The sequence below is a fragment of the Hyperolius riggenbachi genome, chromosome 1 (assembly GCF_040937935.1).
Source record: "Hyperolius riggenbachi isolate aHypRig1 chromosome 1, aHypRig1.pri, whole genome shotgun sequence".
Classification (NCBI taxonomy): domain Eukaryota; kingdom Metazoa; phylum Chordata; class Amphibia; order Anura; family Hyperoliidae; genus Hyperolius; species Hyperolius riggenbachi.
The window spans coordinates 591,781,676-591,799,038 of record NC_090646.1 but is presented as its reverse complement, the minus strand read 5'-3'; the positions used below and the strand labels follow the sequence as shown (position 1 = coordinate 591,799,038).

The 17,363-nt window shown below is 45.3% G+C and overlaps 1 protein-coding gene across 8 annotated transcripts in view; it reads left to right on the top strand.

Annotated features, from left to right (window-relative positions):
- Positions 1-17,363, top strand: part of LHFPL2 (LHFPL tetraspan subfamily member 2) — a 436,769-nt gene that overhangs the window by 295,096 nt on the left and 124,310 nt on the right. For 2 of the 8 annotated variants that reach the window (XM_068249126.1, XM_068249133.1), the window contains exon 3: positions 6,184-6,235. The exons of 5 other annotated variants lie outside the window; for them this stretch is intronic. The gene's annotated coding sequence lies outside the window, so the exon portion shown is untranslated. Of the gene's footprint in view, positions 1-6,183; positions 6,236-12,052; positions 12,112-17,363 lie in introns of those variants that run through there. One more of the 8 variants, XM_068249167.1, reaches the window with a different exon arrangement.

Sequence of the window (17,363 nt, the reverse complement as noted above, 5' to 3'; positions counted from 1 at the left end):
GCATGCGGATTCGCTATGGTGGAAACGAGCCCTTAATGTGTTTGTGGTTTGCATATACAAAACGCATATGCACTTTCCATGCGATTTTTTTTTTTTTTTTTTTTTTTTTTTTTTTTTTTTTTTTTATTTTTATGCAAATCACTTGGAAGACAACAGGAAGTGAAAATACAGTGAAAAAAAAATTATTTTGACAAACTACATTAAAAAACGCATGCCATTGTGTTCCCATTGACTTTTATTATGTGCGTTTTGGCAGCATTCCTGCAAATTATGCAACAAAACCAGCGTTTCTAAAAACAAATAGAAACTGCATATGCGTTTTTATATGCATTTTTTTTTTCCTGCGGCCCATAGACTTTCATTAGAGGCAGAAATGTCGCGTTTTCTGCTATGTGTGCATCTCGTCACAAGATGTATGGGCAGATCGACCAATGCAAGCGCAACACATGGGGCGTGTGATGTCACGTTCATGCTCCTGGTGCCACATAGGGATGACGCCGGAGGAGGCCATGAGTAGCGGCAGCAGGACAGGTGAGAATCTTCTCTGCACACGGGCTGGGGGGGACCATCGTGTACTTCAATCAACACCATATCAAGAGGACCACAACGGACTGAGCTTTCCCAGCATGCTCGACCGATGCATTTGACCAGTATTGGCCTAGAATCTGTGGAATCCTCAATTTGGCATGCTTGTTGCTGCACCGGTTTTCATTCGATGAAATTATCGAATCAGATGGGCGACCAGGCTGCAACATTGATAGATGTATTTGCACTTTAACCACCTGAGCGTTACGCCGCTCAGGAGGTTTTGTTACTTTGTGCCCCAGGATGAATTAATTTGCTGCAATGGCTGAAAAACCTTTAGCTTAGCATTCACCTGCAATCCCCCTGTTTATACATTACCCTGCCTGGATCCAGTGATCGGCGAAGCCTCCCTGGACAGCTCCGGTCTTCACTATGGGGAGGATCGTGCATGACGTCGCCGACGTCCTGCGTAAACCCGATCCTCCCCATAGAGAGACAGGAGCTGTGCAGGGAGGCTGCGCTGATCGCTGGATCCAGGCTGGGTAATGTATAAACGGGGGGGATCGGTGGGTGCCGGACACTTGTACTAGCAAGCCTAGTGCTAGCTAAAGGTTTTTCAGCCATTGCAGCAAATTAATTCATCCTGGGGCCAGAGAGCGGGATTCCCAACACAGCGTCGGTTATACTGCTAAGGAGGTTAAATATATGCAGCCTGAAGATGGACCCAAATAGATCAGCGAGGTCTGCCAGGCAACTAGGATTGTTTAATGGGAAATAAATATGGCAGCCTCCATATACCTCTCATATACTTCCTCACTACAATTGTCCTTAAACAGCTACACAGTCTGTACTTAGTGGTGTAGCAATAGACGATACAGAGGTTGTGGCCCCAACGAGGCGCTTGTACCAGTGGGGCCCACTAGGGGTCCTTCCTCTATCGTAGTATTATTGTGCTATGTTGGTAATGATGATTTCTTTACATGCTTTAAATAGTGGTAATCATTAACAAACTGTCCCCCTCCTCTGCTTACACCTCTTACTGTGTATGTCCTTGGCAGGTTGTGTTGCGCTATATGAATTATGTATAGAATGCTCAGTGGGGGGGGGGGAGGGGACAGGGGCAATGTAAAACTCGCACAAAGCTCCTTGGCTATTCCATGGCTAATACCTGTTTAAAACGGATGTTTCTGAAATGATCTCCCTGCTATAGAAGTTCCACCCCCAGGTGTAAAGTCTTTTGTCTCCACTTGGTTACACTAAAATTGGAGTACTAGCTAGTATAAACTATAGGCGTGATGAGCTTGTATTTGAAAATAGAGCTAAAATCAGAAATGCGTTTGAAGTTGTCGTGGTTTTTTTTATTTTTTTTTTTTTTATTTGAATCATTTTATAAATGACACAACTATTGGCCTCCATGTCCTGTACTGTGACATCCAGTGAAAGAAGGTTGCAACATTGTCATTCATCTGCCCTGCAGTTTGTGTTAAAGGGCACACTCGCAGTGGATGTGCTGAATGAAGGCCGGTGTTGTCTGCAGTTTTTTAGCAGGAGTTGATTGTAGCTGACTGGCACTTCAGAGGATGGTTGGCACTTACTACTGATATTAGCACTAGCTAATTGCTAGAATGGTGCTGACTGGACCTTACTGCTGATATCCCTGGTGCTGCTGGGAATTCTTCATCACTTCCTTTGTTGGTCAAGTCATCAGTGAGTGCTTTCAAGTTGCCTGCTTCAAGATTTTTAGCAAAGCAATTGTTAGAATGGTGCTGACTGGGGCTTACTGCCGATATCCGTTGCTGGGAATTTTCCATTGCTTCCGGTCTTGGCCTGGTCATTAGTGAGGGCTTTCAAAGTGCCTTCTTCAAGATTTTTAGCAAAGCCAGCCAAGGCTAAGCTTTCAGTATGGAAAGGCCCCATTGAGAGCAATGGAGTTTATATTTTCCTAGCATTTCCTGAATGCCCAAACACACACGACCAGATTTTAAGCAAGGCCACAAAGACCATGGCCTAGCGCAGCAGGAAGCAAGAGGGCTGGCAAACTGCCAAACAGCCAAACAAACCACGGCAGTCACTGGGACAGGGGCGTGCAGTGGAGCACTGGCCCTGTGCTCCCCCTCCCACCCCCAAGCACAGCACTGAATGGGGGGTTCAGGACTAGGGAAGTACGTGAGTGGGTGTTCCGACTAGTGGATCGACTTGGCTGAGTGCTGGCCTAGGGGCTAGCGGCTTGTCGGTACAGCGCCGGCTTTACAATGTCACCTGTGTGATTGAGCCGCGATCTCTTCTGGCAAAGATGACTTTATGAAGCTGATTACTTAGAGCAGAGTGGGCACAGGATTAGAAAGCATGCCAGCTTTTGCCAGTAAGTCCTGTACAAACAACGTGCTTTTGTATTAAAGAAGTGGACCTAAACTCAGAACTTCATCTCTGCGTACAGAGCCCTTGCAATAAATCTGCAGTGTCTACTTCCTGTTTCATGGAAGCAGACACAGGATTACTAACATTCTGTGTTTACGTATTAGCTGTATCTGCCGAGCACTGCCAAATTTCTGTGCTGACAGAGCAGACATCAAATTACACTTGTGATTACTTAACAATGAAGAAGAATTCAACTGGCTCTTACCTCTAAAAACACACAGGGTGCATTTCTGTTTTCCTTATGTCCTGTGCAAGAGTACAGATACACTTGAGGTTGATCATTGCTCTTGGACGGAGACACTTAAAAGTGCCTAAACATGAACAGGGGAATATTTGGGATCCGCATCTCTTTCCCTCTGTTGCAGCTGGCCTGCTGACTACCTTCAAAGATTGTCAGCAGGCAGGATCCCCCACTGACACACACATGACTGATGTTGTGTTTGCATTGTTCCTGCCAATCTGTATGGGGACAGCTGTGGAAATTTCCACCCTGTCCCATCCCCATAAACTACACAAACAAATAAGTGTTTACAGCTCATCTTTCACTGGCCATGCCTGTGACCATCCACAAGAGTAGTGAGTAGTGCTGAGATGCCCAATTAGCCATAGATGGTAACAGACGAATACCTGATGCATACCATGCAATTTCCTGTCCGATCAACGGGTTGAATCTTATTTTTGACAGGTCCAGCCAGGTTTCTGATTGATTTCGCAATCCATTTTGTGCAGAAGTGTTTGGAAAAATAATCGGAAAATCAATCAGAAACCCTATTGGACCTGTCAAATGATCAATTCGACCCGTCGATCTGACAGGAAATTGCATGGTGTGTGTACCAGGCATTAAAGGGAGTCTTAAGTGATTTTTAAAAACAAAAAACAGTTACTCAAAGGAAAAAAAAACCCTCTGGGGGATACTTACTTTGGGAGGGGGAAGCGCTGGCTCCCCCGAATCCTCCCCCGACAAGCTTAACACGGATTGTTTTATTTACCTCTCCGGGATCCAGCGCAGGCGCACTAGCGGCTCTTCCTTTGGCTAGGCAGAAAGACGAGTGATCGTATCCACGCTACTGAGCAGGCGCAAAAGGACTCTTGCCTGCGCAGTAAGACAGATCGATTGGGTTCGGCTATTTCCACCTTAACCTGAATGAAGAACGGCTAGTGCGCCTGCATATCTATCTCGCCGCAATACGAGGGGTTTCCAGCAGAGCGGAGAACGGGGCAAGCCTTGTTAGGATCTAGGAAACCTCCCCCCCCCCCCCCAAGGTAAGTATCTCCAGAGGGGTTTTTTAATTTTGATTACAGACCCCCTTTAAAGTGAACCTCCGGACTGAAAATCTACTCAGCAGCACTGAGAAGGCTTGGTGTATCTTTAACAGTTTCACAGCATCAGGACTTTGTATTTCTTATCAAAGCATCATTTTTAGCTAAGCTCCACCCATCAAAGAAAACTGCCCGGGCTTTTTTCCCCCTGATGCTGTGCAAAGCATTATGGGATTTACTATGTTGTTCACGTTGCCTAGCAACTGGGAGGGGTGATCAGCACACAGGACAGTTGGAACTGTGTCTCATGCTCAGTCACCTCCTTTAAACCAAAAAGATGGCTGCCCTTATGAAATCAAACATTTGCCTGTTCATTTAAAACAGTGTGGGTAAGAGATTATATTACCTATCTAGTTTAGGTACTTATCCATTAGCCGGGCGCATCCGGCAGGTGGCGCTAATTACTATTCCCCCCCTCCAGGCCGCCATGGATAGTAGGGAAAGATGTAATGGCCCATACTCACGGGCTACAATTGTCGCCGCAACACGCGGTGCACGCGTGTTGCGGCGACAGGTCGCCCGTGAGTATGCGGCATTGCACGGGCGCGCACCCCGAACCGTCGCTCGTCGCTGATGTCGCCAGGCGATTGACCCAGTCAATCGCCTGGCGACAGTTTCCTCCGCAACTCCGCCGCAACTGTCGCTAGTCCGCGTGAGTATGCAGACTAGCGACAGCAACCTTCATAAAGAATACGCCGCTTCCGGCGGGGGGAGGAGGAACGTCGGCGACAGCTTCCGTCGCGCCGCTGGTCCACTCTTCAGCGTGTGTACGCGGAGAGACCTGGCGACGAGCTGTCGCTGCCCTGTAGCGCACACGCTCACGTGTGCTGGTGACAGGCCAAATAAGTTGCCCGTGAGTATGGGCCATAACTCTGGTGGAGTTTTGTCGCCACCTGCTGGATGCGCCTGGCTAACGGATAAGTACCCTATTTTAATTAACATAACTAACATAACTTAATGACAGTATGTTTGTTTAGGCTGAAGTTCCTCTTTAAGGAGAGGGAAGGCTCTGAGTCCTATAAAGCCTTCCCATTCTTGTGGTCCCTAGCTATGTTCCCCGGCAGGCAGTCTATGACCGATCGGTTGTAGACTGTTCTCTTCCGCTTTGGCTGGGCTTCGGAAGTCTTCATAAGCACTCGGACTCTTGAAGACAGGTCGGCTCTGTATCTGTACTGTGCATGACCAAGCTCCCCTCTCACACACTCGCGCATGCACTGTACAGAGCAGGCTGTCTTCTGGAGGACTCATGCTCCCGAAGACTTCTGAAGTCTCCTGCAGTGGAAGATATGAGCAGAAAAGTCTGCGGGGAATGAGGGGACCATGAGGAGAATGGGAGGCTCTCTAGGACCCAGAGCACCTCTCCTGAGGTATCTGTTTGTCTTTTGCTTTTTAATATCGATTCAGATTTAACTGTAGCAGACATGAGCATTTTTATCTTTTTCCCCGGTTTACCTTTAGCAGCGACAAATCAGAGGGGGTGAATGAGAACTTTTTGAATGTATTGCCTGCAGTTCAGCTTTAGTAGTTGGCAATTTTAATGTATGTTTAGTCATATCAAGTTTTCTGCAATACTTGCAAACTCCCCTCTTTTGCTTTGATTTCCGCGCAGAGAGCTGGCCAGCCGGCAGCAGACGCTCTGCTGACTGTAATGTAAATGCAGATTTTGCTAACTGGAATTAAACCTGGGCCAAAAAGACACTTTAAATGGAAACAAATGCTCAGTCTGTGACTCCATTCCAGTCAGCCATCCAACAAATGTGATCCATGCGTCTGGGGCTCATCCAGGTCATTAAATATGTTTCATAAATCATCAGACAGATAGGAATGAGGGATTTTTATGGGGCTGTGTAGTAAAACAAAGTGTACACACCAATAAAATTACATGTACAGTAATACCTAACTAAATATTTTTCATGGCAGGGCGAAGTGCTGGCGACGTGCTTTTGAACTACCCTTTGAAATGAGAAAAAGAGTAAGAACATCCCGTTAAAATGTGGCAGGTTTAATGCTTACTCCACCCGGAATTGTTACTTTACTTTTCAGAAGAATTTGGTGCTTTAGGTTACACTTCAACGCATGTAATAGCTGCTTAAGGGATATGGTGGCTGCCATATTTACAGTATTCCCTTTGAAACAATACCAGTTGCCTGGCATCCTTCTGATGTATTTGGCTGCAGTAGTGTCTGAATCACACCTGAAACAAGCCTGTGGCTAATCCAGTCTGACTTCAGTCAGAAACGTCTGCATGCTTCTTCGGGGTCTATGGCTGAAAGTATTAGAGGCAGAGGATCAGCAGGACAGCCAGGCAATCTGCATTGTTTCATAGGAAACCAATATGGCAGCTTCAATAACCCTTTCACTTCAGTTGTCCTTTAAGGGAAGCATCGATGTACCTAAACAATGAGTTCTACTAAAATGAGTTCTTCTTAAAAAAAAAGGAGCTCTACTTACCCGGGGGCTTCCTCCAGCCCCTGGCAGCTGCTATGTCCCTCGCCGCAGCTCTGGTGTCCCAGGATCTGCTCCGCTCCTTCAGAAACGGAGCTGATCCTGGGACACCGGAGCTGCGGCGAGGGACATAGCGGCTGCCAGGGGCTGGAGGAAGCCCCGGGTAAGTAGAGCTATTTTTTTTTTTTTTAGGTGCTCTGTTTCCTTTTTAAAGCGGACCTGAACTCAGAAGTAAAATTATAATCAACAGCATAACAACCTTTAAAGAAAAACCTTTCTTTAAATAAAATAAAATAAAACAAAATTTAAATCTGATACAAATCCTGCAATTTGCAGTTTCTACTTCCTGCTTTCATGGAAGCAGGCATAAGATTATGATCTTCTGTTTACAAATTAGCTGCTCTGCCGAGGCAGCCAGCTGACACTGCTGAGAGATCAAATTACATTTATGATTAGTCACAGGTGAGGGAGAATTAAGGTCCGTACACATGTCGGACTGTAGACAACGACTGGTACGTCGTTGCCTCCCGCTGGGTGAGCGTTCCAACGACAGTCCGGCGTGTGTACGCACTGTCGGCGGACTGATACGGCTGTTTCTGAGTGATCCGCCCGGTGGGTGGAAACAAAGCCGTTGTCCCAACCAGTTTTCACTTCCCCAAAATTTGACAGGCAAGGGAGATGTCGCTTGTTATAACTTCACTCTTAAAGGGATGCTCCAGAGTACACTTTAAAGAACCACTTTCACAAAAACATTTTTAAAGTGAACCCGAGGTGAAAATATACTGATGAGAGATACAATTATATTTATCCTCCTACTCCTAGAATTTTTTTTTTTTTTTAACTATCCCATGGTTTTCTTTTTATATTCAAATATTTTACAATGTAGGTTGAATCTTTTATACGGTCTCTTATCAGTGGCAGCCTATTCAGAAGTTTGTATTCTGCCAGGAAACCTTTTATGTTTGTAAATTTGCTGATCAGTGATGTTACTATATTCCCTTCAAGCTACCTACAAGACAGAAGCTGTCTCTTCCATGCCTAGAAATTAACGCTTTCATGCTAGGTTTCCACTGTTGCGATTCCGGTCCGATTCCCTCCCTACAAATTCGGATGGGATTTGGCAGCCTATTGAAGTAAACACGGAGCATCCAAATTCATGGGCAGGGAAAAATCTGACGGCATGCAGCATAATCGCGTCACTTGTCCGAATCCCATAGCCGTGCATAGCGTGACCAGAGGGATTCGGCAGCGAGACTCTTCCGAATGTGTCGGCTTGCTGCATGCCAAGCACAGTGGAAACATGGCCTTGGGCAGCAAAATGCAACAGCCTGGTTATTGTTTTGTACTGGACATACACATGTACACATGTTTATCTTATCATGTCACAGATAGCCTCGGGTACACTTTAAAATTTAAAAATACATGTGAACGCCTACATAGAAGATGCCTATTTTCTTCCGGAGTACAATGCACTGTAAATTACCTTTTTTTTTTTTTCAATGTTGTCAATTTACAGAAGCTACTGTTTCCTTTATTCTATACAAAAGCACTCCTTTGAAAGGATCTATGCAACAGTGTCCTCCAGCCTCCCTTCTCATTCACACACTACTCTGGCAGCTGCACTGAGCAACTGCTGTTAAGTACTTGAAAACAAAGAATACTCTAAGCGAGTATCCCCCATGAGGAGATGAGACTTATAAAACAGTCAGATTACTGCCCGCAATTGACAGCTGCCTAAGAAAAATAGTTAATCGTGGCCTATTTTTACTCTGGGAAAATTTACATTTTATTTATATTTATCTAAACTGTAAAACATTTGTATGGTAGTATTCTTTGAAAGCCTTGTACACATGCTTGCTAATCCTTTTGCCATGGCAGCCAGTCACATTGGGTATACTTTTATTAATTTTTTTATTCATTTAAAAAAAAAAAATTTTATCGTCACTCTGCAGTACACCATTCGTTGCCTATAGTCCCTCCTCTCCACAGCACAGCACATATGCTGCCTTGCTATAGTCGAACAGTGTGTCTCTACAGTGCTCTTTCCCATTATTGTCACCATTATAGGACAACTGAATTGAGAAGAATATGGAGGCTGCCATGTTTGTTTCCCTTTCATCAATACAAGTTGCCTGACAGTCCTTCTGATCTACGGTATTTGCCTTCAGTAGTGTCTGAATCATGCCAGAAACAAGCATGCAGCTAATCTTGTCAGATTTGACAAAGTCAGAAATACCTGATCTGCTGCATGCTTGTTCAGGGTCTATGGCTAAAAGTATTAGCGGCAGAGGATCAGCAGGGCAGCCAGGCAAATGGTATCGTTTAAAAGAGAATGAATATGGCAGCCTCCATATCACTCATTACAGTTGTCATTTAATAATAAAGGGGCCCATTTACTGGTCAATTTCAGCCATCGATCGATTCTATATGCACAGATCGATCAATTTGCGGCCAATTTCGATTGTTTTTGATCGATTAGATCTGACAGGATGGAAAATCTAGGTCGATCTGCTGGCAGTAGATCAATGGCTTTTAAGGTGGCCATACACTTATAGATTTGCAGCAGATTCGACCATCAGATTTCTGTCAGATGCCTGTCAAGTCTTATCTGACAGGAATCTATCTCATGTGTGCCACACACCAGGAACAGATTTCCAATAGACTGCAGAATAAAATCTATTGGAAATCGATCTAAATGCATTATTGGACCATTAGATCCAATGCAACTCTATGGGCCATCGATCTGCTGCCAGCAACAGATCGACCTAGATTTTCCATCCTGTCGGATCAAATCAATCGAAATCGGCCACAAATCGATCGAATGAGGAATTGGATAGAATCTATTTCTGATCGATTCTATAGAATCGATCGATGGCTGAAATCGACCAGTGTATGGGCCCCTTTAGAGTTGCATTGGACCTAATGGTCCAGTAATGCATTTAGATAGATTTCAGAATGAAATCTATTGAAAATCAATTGGAAATCTGTTCTTAGTGTGTGGCACACATCAGATTCCTGTCAGATTTGACCTGACAGTCATCTGACAGAAATCTATCTGATGGTTGAATCTGCTGCAAATCTATATCTATCTATCTAATATGAGTGTATGGGTACCTTTAATTGTTAAGGGCTCAGTTGTGTGAGGCTTTAGAATACTTGCAGGATGATCAGAAATTAGAACTCGCTGCTGTAATAAGTGTTTGCAATTAATGCTAATCAGTATTCTTTAGTGGAAATGTATTAACATAAATGTGTATTTATTAACGCATGTTGTCAGTGGAACACCTTTGCCAAAAATATACTCGCTCTATCCCAGGGAGGACGCTGAGCTCTGTCTGGAATGTCGCTTGTAGGTTTCCAACAGGAAACTGCTGGAATTCCCATTGCCATTGTTGTGCGGAGAGGTGAGGGCGGCCTCCCCCCTCCCGCACCAGCATACGGAATGAAGTTGGCTTTCTTCTGTGGAGCTTGGAGATGCGCCAACGCATCACCCAGATGCAAGCTATTTGATGCCATGTAAACACATTACTTAACAGTAACACTTGAACTGTGGAAGTGAACCCTGGCTATTTTATCCAGTCGTCTTCCTCTGAGAAGGCCAAAGCTGGGAATACACATTTTCTGTCTCCTGCAGGATTTCTGATGTGTGCCAAAGTGTTTATTAGAAGTAAAAACCGTTCACTGCTGAGCCTCCTTTTCATACCCAGAAATGAGGGGAGAGAAAGCTATGGCCGGATTTCTAGCTGGTATAGCGCTGCCGTCATCATTGGCAGTTGCACTGGGCCTGTAATCTTATTTCCTCTAGCTGTGCAATGCCTGTGTTCTTGTAATGTAGTGTGCTGGGAATATTTGCTCAGAGTGGAAAGTTGGATGTGGGGAGAGTGCCGGCTGTACAGCACAGCTAATCCAGGCAGATGTGTCCCAACCGACACTGATAAAGGCCTCGTGGGTTACTATTCTGCAGTTTAGCTTCTTCCCATCATGGGTGCTTTTAGTCTAATGCCTGGTACACACCATGCAATTTACCATCAGATTTTGGGTTGAATCGATAATTGCAGACAGGCCCGATCTGCTTTCCGATCTATATTATTATTATTTTTTTTTTCTGATAGATTTTGTACAGAGGTGATTGAAAAATCAATTGGAAATGATCAATTGTTACACAAAATCTGGCGGGAAATTGCATGGTGTGTACCAGGCATAAATGAAGCAATCCAAGCCTTCCAGCAGGGAGCCAATATTTTTCTTAATTACATGTAGTTCTCAAAAAATGACAGCAGTTTTTTGCTCACAAAGGGTCCTCCTGCTTCAAAGTGTGCAGAAGAAGGACACCGTCCGTCCTTAAAGGGACCCTGACACAGGGACCCGTGGTGGTTGGATAGTGTACTGGTGGTTGGATAGTGTACTGGTGGCTGGATAGTGCACTGGTGGCTGGATAGTGTACTGGTGGCTGGATGGTGTACTGGTTAAGGGCTCTGCCTCTGACACAGGAGACCTGGGTTCAAATCTCGGCTTTGCCTGTTCAGTAAGCCAACACCTATTCAGTAGGAGACCTTGGGCAAATCTCTCTAACACTGCTACTGCCTATAGAGCGTGTCCTAGTGGCGCTTTGAGTCTACCAGGAGAAAAGCGATATATAAATGTTCTGTGTCTTCTGTGTGCCTTGAACTGTCAATAAAAATGAAATTGGAAGTTACCTTAGACTTCCTCCAGTCCACCGTAGGTTGCGAGGTCCTCCTGGCTCCTCTCCCGGTCTCGCTGGTTGGGAATTATCGGCGACTTTCGGGCTGAAGGTCGGCAGTACACTTCCTGGACGGGTACGCTATGCGTCATCACACCGGCCGGCGTGACGGTCCTACTCATGCGTGGTTCATAGTTAGAAAATCACGCATGCACAGGGCTGTCACGCCAGCCGGCGTAATGATGCGTTTGCTTGCCTGTCCAGGAAGTGTACTGCTGACCTTCAGCCCGAAAGTCGGCGGTAACTGAGCCGCCTGCGGGACCGGGAGAGGAGCCAGGACAACGCCGGGGTACCTCGTTTGCTGGAGGAAGCCCCAGGTAAGTCCCAATGTCATTTTTGACAGCTTGGGGTCTTTTTAAGGACACCTGCCTGAAGTGAGAGTTATGGAGGCTGCCATATTTATTTCCCTTTAAATAGAAGTTGCCTGGCTATATTTCTTTAGCCATAGGCCCTGGACAAGACAGCAGATCAGATGTTTCTGACTAAAGTCTGACTCAATCTAGTCAGATCTCAATTGCAAGCTGCATTCTTGTTTTTAGGTGTGTGATGCAGATGATACTGCAACTAAAGAGATCAGCAGGATGTGTGATCGGAACCGAGAAGACATGCTGGGTACATCGCTGCTGCAGTGGAGGAAGAAGCTGATCCAGCAGTCCAGACAGGTAACTATGGCCTAGTGCACACCGAGCGGTTTTTGGAGTGATCCGCCGGCCGCATCCGCCTGGAAAAACGCTTGGCTAATGTATTGCAATGGAATGGTGCATACCGGCGGTTTGAGGTTTTTGCCAAGCCGCAAGCGCGCCTCCTGCTGCGCGTTTGCGGTTTTCGGAAGCGTTTCGTCCTCAATGTAAAGTATAGGAAAAACGCAAACCGCTCTGAAAAACGCTACTTCAGAGCGGTTTGCCAGGCATTTTTGTTACAGAAGCTGTTCAGTAACAGCTTTTACTGTAACAATATGTGTAATCTGCTACACAAAAACGCACCCAAAACCGCTAGGTATGTTTAGAAAACCTCTCTAAACATACCTAGAATCGCTCTGAAATCAGCTCCCAAAACCGCTAGCGTATTGCGGATCTGCTAGTGGTTTTGGTGTGCACTGGGCCTATGAAAGCTCTCTGCCACCCACTCTGTATACCCTGCCTAGCCTGCTAGGTTGGGGGAGGCACACATTCCCAGAAAAAGGAAAAATTTAGCCCTGCAGCCAAATAGTTTTACTTTATTTGGCTGCTAAAAGGTTATATGACCTGGGTACATTCATTTCTGAAAACTTTTCACATGACCTCTGTGACTATGTAATGTGGTCGTCATGTGATCACATATCCCCATGCACATATTGAGAGGGAGTGATGAAAAGGGTGGACATTGGGTGGGGCATGGCTGAGGTGTTACTCAGTTAGCTCCTGTTGGGCATGAGAGGACTGCTGAGTCTCAGCGGACACAGATGAGAACTCAAATTACACTTGTGATTACTTGCAGATCAGGGGGATAAGACAGGCTGTTCTCTGTAAATATACACAGGGTGGATTTGTCTGTTTTTCTTGTGTCCTGCGCAAGAGTTCAGGTCCACTTTATCACTGTTGTTTTAATGATCAGCCGATTAAGGTGCGTCTGAGACTTTAGAGTGCTATCTAATTGGAGGTGTAAAAAAACAAATTAGCTGGGCCTGGACACGCAGCTTTAACAAAAAAATTAAAAATAACTTTCATCTGTATTTTTAAGTAAGTATTCCCAAGTTATGGCATTTCATTGAATCAGTAATTGTAATGGAGAAGCTATGTTTAGCTTTTGTTTGCTGTTGGACTTCAGGTAGACTTTATTAAGGAAGGCTAAGAGGGCCCAGACTTCCTGTACTAGCACCACATTAGTGTCCAGCATCCATCATTTCCTGATATTACTGTCAGCCAGCAAAGGAAGAAGCCTTATCTCACACAGGCAGCTGAAACGCTGAAGCGGGATCATGGTTCTGGCTGTGATGGGATCAGCCAACACTATTGTGGCTTGGAAAGCGCCCTGACAGCGACTTGGATCTGCTTTATTAAGGTCTGGATTTTGTTTTTGCATTTTTGTTGCCTCCAGCGCAGAAAACAATTGCTGCATTGAGCCAGCACCCCAGTCTCTCTTTAAGTATATATTTCTGTTGGCAGTTTTCACTTTTTACAGTCAGTGAAAAAAATAGAATAATGGCTTATTATTGGCATTGTTGCTTTGTGCTTTATGGAAAACAATAATTGCAGAACATGACTTTTTAAGGAATGGTGTGTGTTGTAGTATTGTACTGACATAACAGCGCTTGCATTTTAGTATGATTTGTCGGTCATCAGCCTTTAAATATGTGCAGCTTGTTTTTTTAGACTTTTTTTTTTTTTTTTTATATATAATGTTGGCAATTTTTTTTCTGCTCTTAGGCCCGGTTCACATTAGCGTTCCCTGTCCGGATTCGCCGGACCGGATCCGGACCGTATACTGTACAAACGGAACGTACGTTCCGCATAGCAATGCAAAGGCTATGCAGACGTTCACACGTGTACGTTCCGTACAGTACGGAGCCGGACCGGACTCCGGACACTTTTCCAACATGCGGTATTTTTTGGGTCCGGATCTCCGGCCCACGCACCCGGACCGGAGCCGGACCTGAGCCTGAAAGCACCATCCGGAACACAGAAACCAATGGGAAACGGAAGGCACAGAACACACTGCCTACAAAAACCTGACATTCTACCCCACTTCCTATGCGTATCCAAGCGGCCATTTCGGATGGGGACACATGGGCCAAGCATGTCTGAAGTAGAGCAGCAGTGACAGACGTGCTGGAGCTGTTTGGCAGAATGTCGGAGGTGGAGGTGAGGCCTACAGCGGAGGAACCAGATTCTACAGGTGCACCTTCTGCTGACCCCAACATTTTTTTATTTAAATTTCGCTATTTTTTGCCCACGGATCCGGATGGCAGCCTGATGCATGCCTGATGCAAACGGACCGGGTCCGGATCGGAACCGGTCCATTTGCAAATGGACCGGATCCGATCAGGATCCGGTCCATTTGCATAGCAAAACGCAAGTGTGAACGGGGCCTTACCGTGTTTTCCTGGAAATAAGTCCTATACAATGCACAGATGTGGAGTCGGAGTTGGAGTCGGAGTCGTGGTTTCATAAACTGAGGAGTTGGAGTCGGAAGATTTTTGTACCGACTCCACAGCCCTGATACAATGTTCCAAAAGATAAGTTGGGGCTTAGTTTCAGAGGATGTCTTATTTTTCCATGAATGACAATCAAAATTGTATTCTTAAACAAAAAATAACTAATATTTATTGACGTATACTATATTTTTCAGCGTATGAGACCCTCTGTGGAATATGACACAGCTAGCATTTTGGCGATGCTCTCCCCTAATTATCTTGTGTCCCCTTCTGTCTCTGTCTCCCTTGTGTCCCCTACTGTCTGCAGTGTCTTTCTCTGTCCACTGTCCATGGTCGCCGCTGGGAGACAGAAGGCGGGGTGGAGCTCCGCCTACCAAGTGGAGATGCGCGCGCTATCTCCTGCAAAACAGGCCCGTAAGGACCTTACGCCAATAGGCGTTAGGCGGTCCCTGGGGCTGCCGCCACGCCCTTTGGCGTGACGCGGTCGGCAAGTAGTTAAATGGATCCATCTTGATTGGCTGCAAGTGTGAACTAGCCCTCAAGTGCGATTGTATCGTAGCACGGTTGCGATGCATATATTGATTTTTGAAAGTAAAGGGCCTTTTGAAGAGAGTTAATCACATATGTCATTAAGGACTCCCCGGGACCTCTGCTCTCAGGCTGTTATTGGCTGGGCACATCCACCAGGCTCAGAGGTTGCAGAGCAGCAAAACTGCAAGGCAGACTTCTGAAAATCAGTGTAAGGAAAACTGAAGCAGAACTGATGCAACGATAGAGCAGCTGTCTAGATCAAGGATTCTGGCCAGCTGCGGTGCTGCTAAAGTGGATCAATTACCCTGCTTTGCTCAGATTCTCCTTGCACTGATTTTTATAAATCTGCCCCAATGTGATGTGTATCAGGAGGTTACACACAATTACGTCTGAGGGCCCTTACACACTATTTAAGTTGCCATGAGATTGTAATGCAGCTGAGCCAAAAGGTTACTACCAGTGGAAGCAATGCGGTGCAACTATACATTGAGGTGTCACAATAGATGAGAGAAAAGACTGGCACTAGATGTCAACAAGAAGGCATGGGTCTGATATGCTGGATTCCGTACTCAATGCATACACGTGCAACTCAGAAACAAGCACTGTATTTGTAGCAAAAAGGAAAACGAGGCACTGTGATTGCAAAAGTGAAGTACCTTTAATCCACGGTTGGAAGACACATCAGGGTGAACAGTGGGGGTGAGGGAGGCCTGACAGCTGTTTCGCTTAAAAACAAAGCTTCCTCAGAGGCCAAGGGAAAGAACAACTTTACCCAAATGGATTCGGCATCAAATAGTTTCACTTACCGCTCCAAAGACGGTGTGCAACGCCCAGCCGCGGCGTGTACGGCGTTCCGGCATACTGGCTCCGCCCACCGGAAGTGATGTTCGCGCCGCTCTAACCATTCAGTGAGCTGCGAGTCTCCCCGCTACCTACGCGTATACACTTCCGGAATCCGCGTCATTGCCTGCCCATCCGCTTGCCGCTATTGGTGGAGCGTTGCTATGAAGATCATAAACTATATGCCGGCAACCATAAGGGGACACAATTCGTCCAGAATAAATAGACATGTTGAGCCATACAAACTTCTACACATAAAACAATGCCTAGAAAGATACATTAAAATACATCTAAGTATCTTATCTTTGAAAAATAAAAACAGAGATTAAATACGAGTGAATCAATATTTTGACAAAAAGCAGTGAAGCTCGTTCCTTTCATTCAATCCGAGGGGGCCACAAGCCCCTGTCTCAGAAATGAGTCTAGGTTCCTGCTGTAATAGTATGGTTATTATGGTTGCCGGCATATAGTTGATGATCTCCATAGCAACGCTAAACTTTGTAAATATGTAACTGTCAGGTTAGCTGCTCCCAGCCCCTCCTCCTGAGTTTCCTGTTTGCATGATAAGTAGTAGCAGATTTGCATATGATTTGCATCTGAATTGAATGCGAAGTGTGCAGAGAGTCTATATAGGTGCTACACACTGAGCTGGTGGTCATTTCAGATGCAGCCTTAAGCTGAGTACACACGTACGATAACGATCGTTCAAAAACGAACGATAACGACAATCGGAACGATAATCGTGCGTTCAAAAAGTGTGAACGATCGTTTTTGTGAACGATAACGATCGTTATCGTTCAATCGGACCGATCCAACCCGGCGGATTTTTTCGAAAGATAATCGTTCAATCGTTGCAGTGTGTACAAAGATCGTCCGATAACGCATGTTCTTATTGCCTGTCATAACGTCACTTCCGTTTGCGCACGCATTTTTTTATCGTTCGTCGTTCAGTACTTTATACTTATATCGTTCACGTGTGTACACAATCGTTCATTACGAACGATCTTTTCAGTCTAATTTGAATATCGTGTAAACGTCACGAATCGTTCGTAACGAACGATCTTTATCGGACGTGTATACGAACCTTTAGGCCACATACACACATCAGACCATAAGGCCACATACAGACATCAGACCATAGTCTTTGGAAAATGAAGGAGATCACAGACCAATCTTACCACCCTTCCTGTAGTATAAGAGCCATACTCTACACAGTCTATTCTATGGAGCTGAACTCCACATCAGAAAAAAATCTTTGCAAGATGCTGCACACACAGATGCTGTACAGACACAAAAGATCAGTATCTGCAAAAGATCTGTTCCTGCCAAAAATCCATTCCTGCAAATTGCAATGATAGTCTATGAGATCTGCAGATCATCATACACACATAATTTAACTGACATTCATCT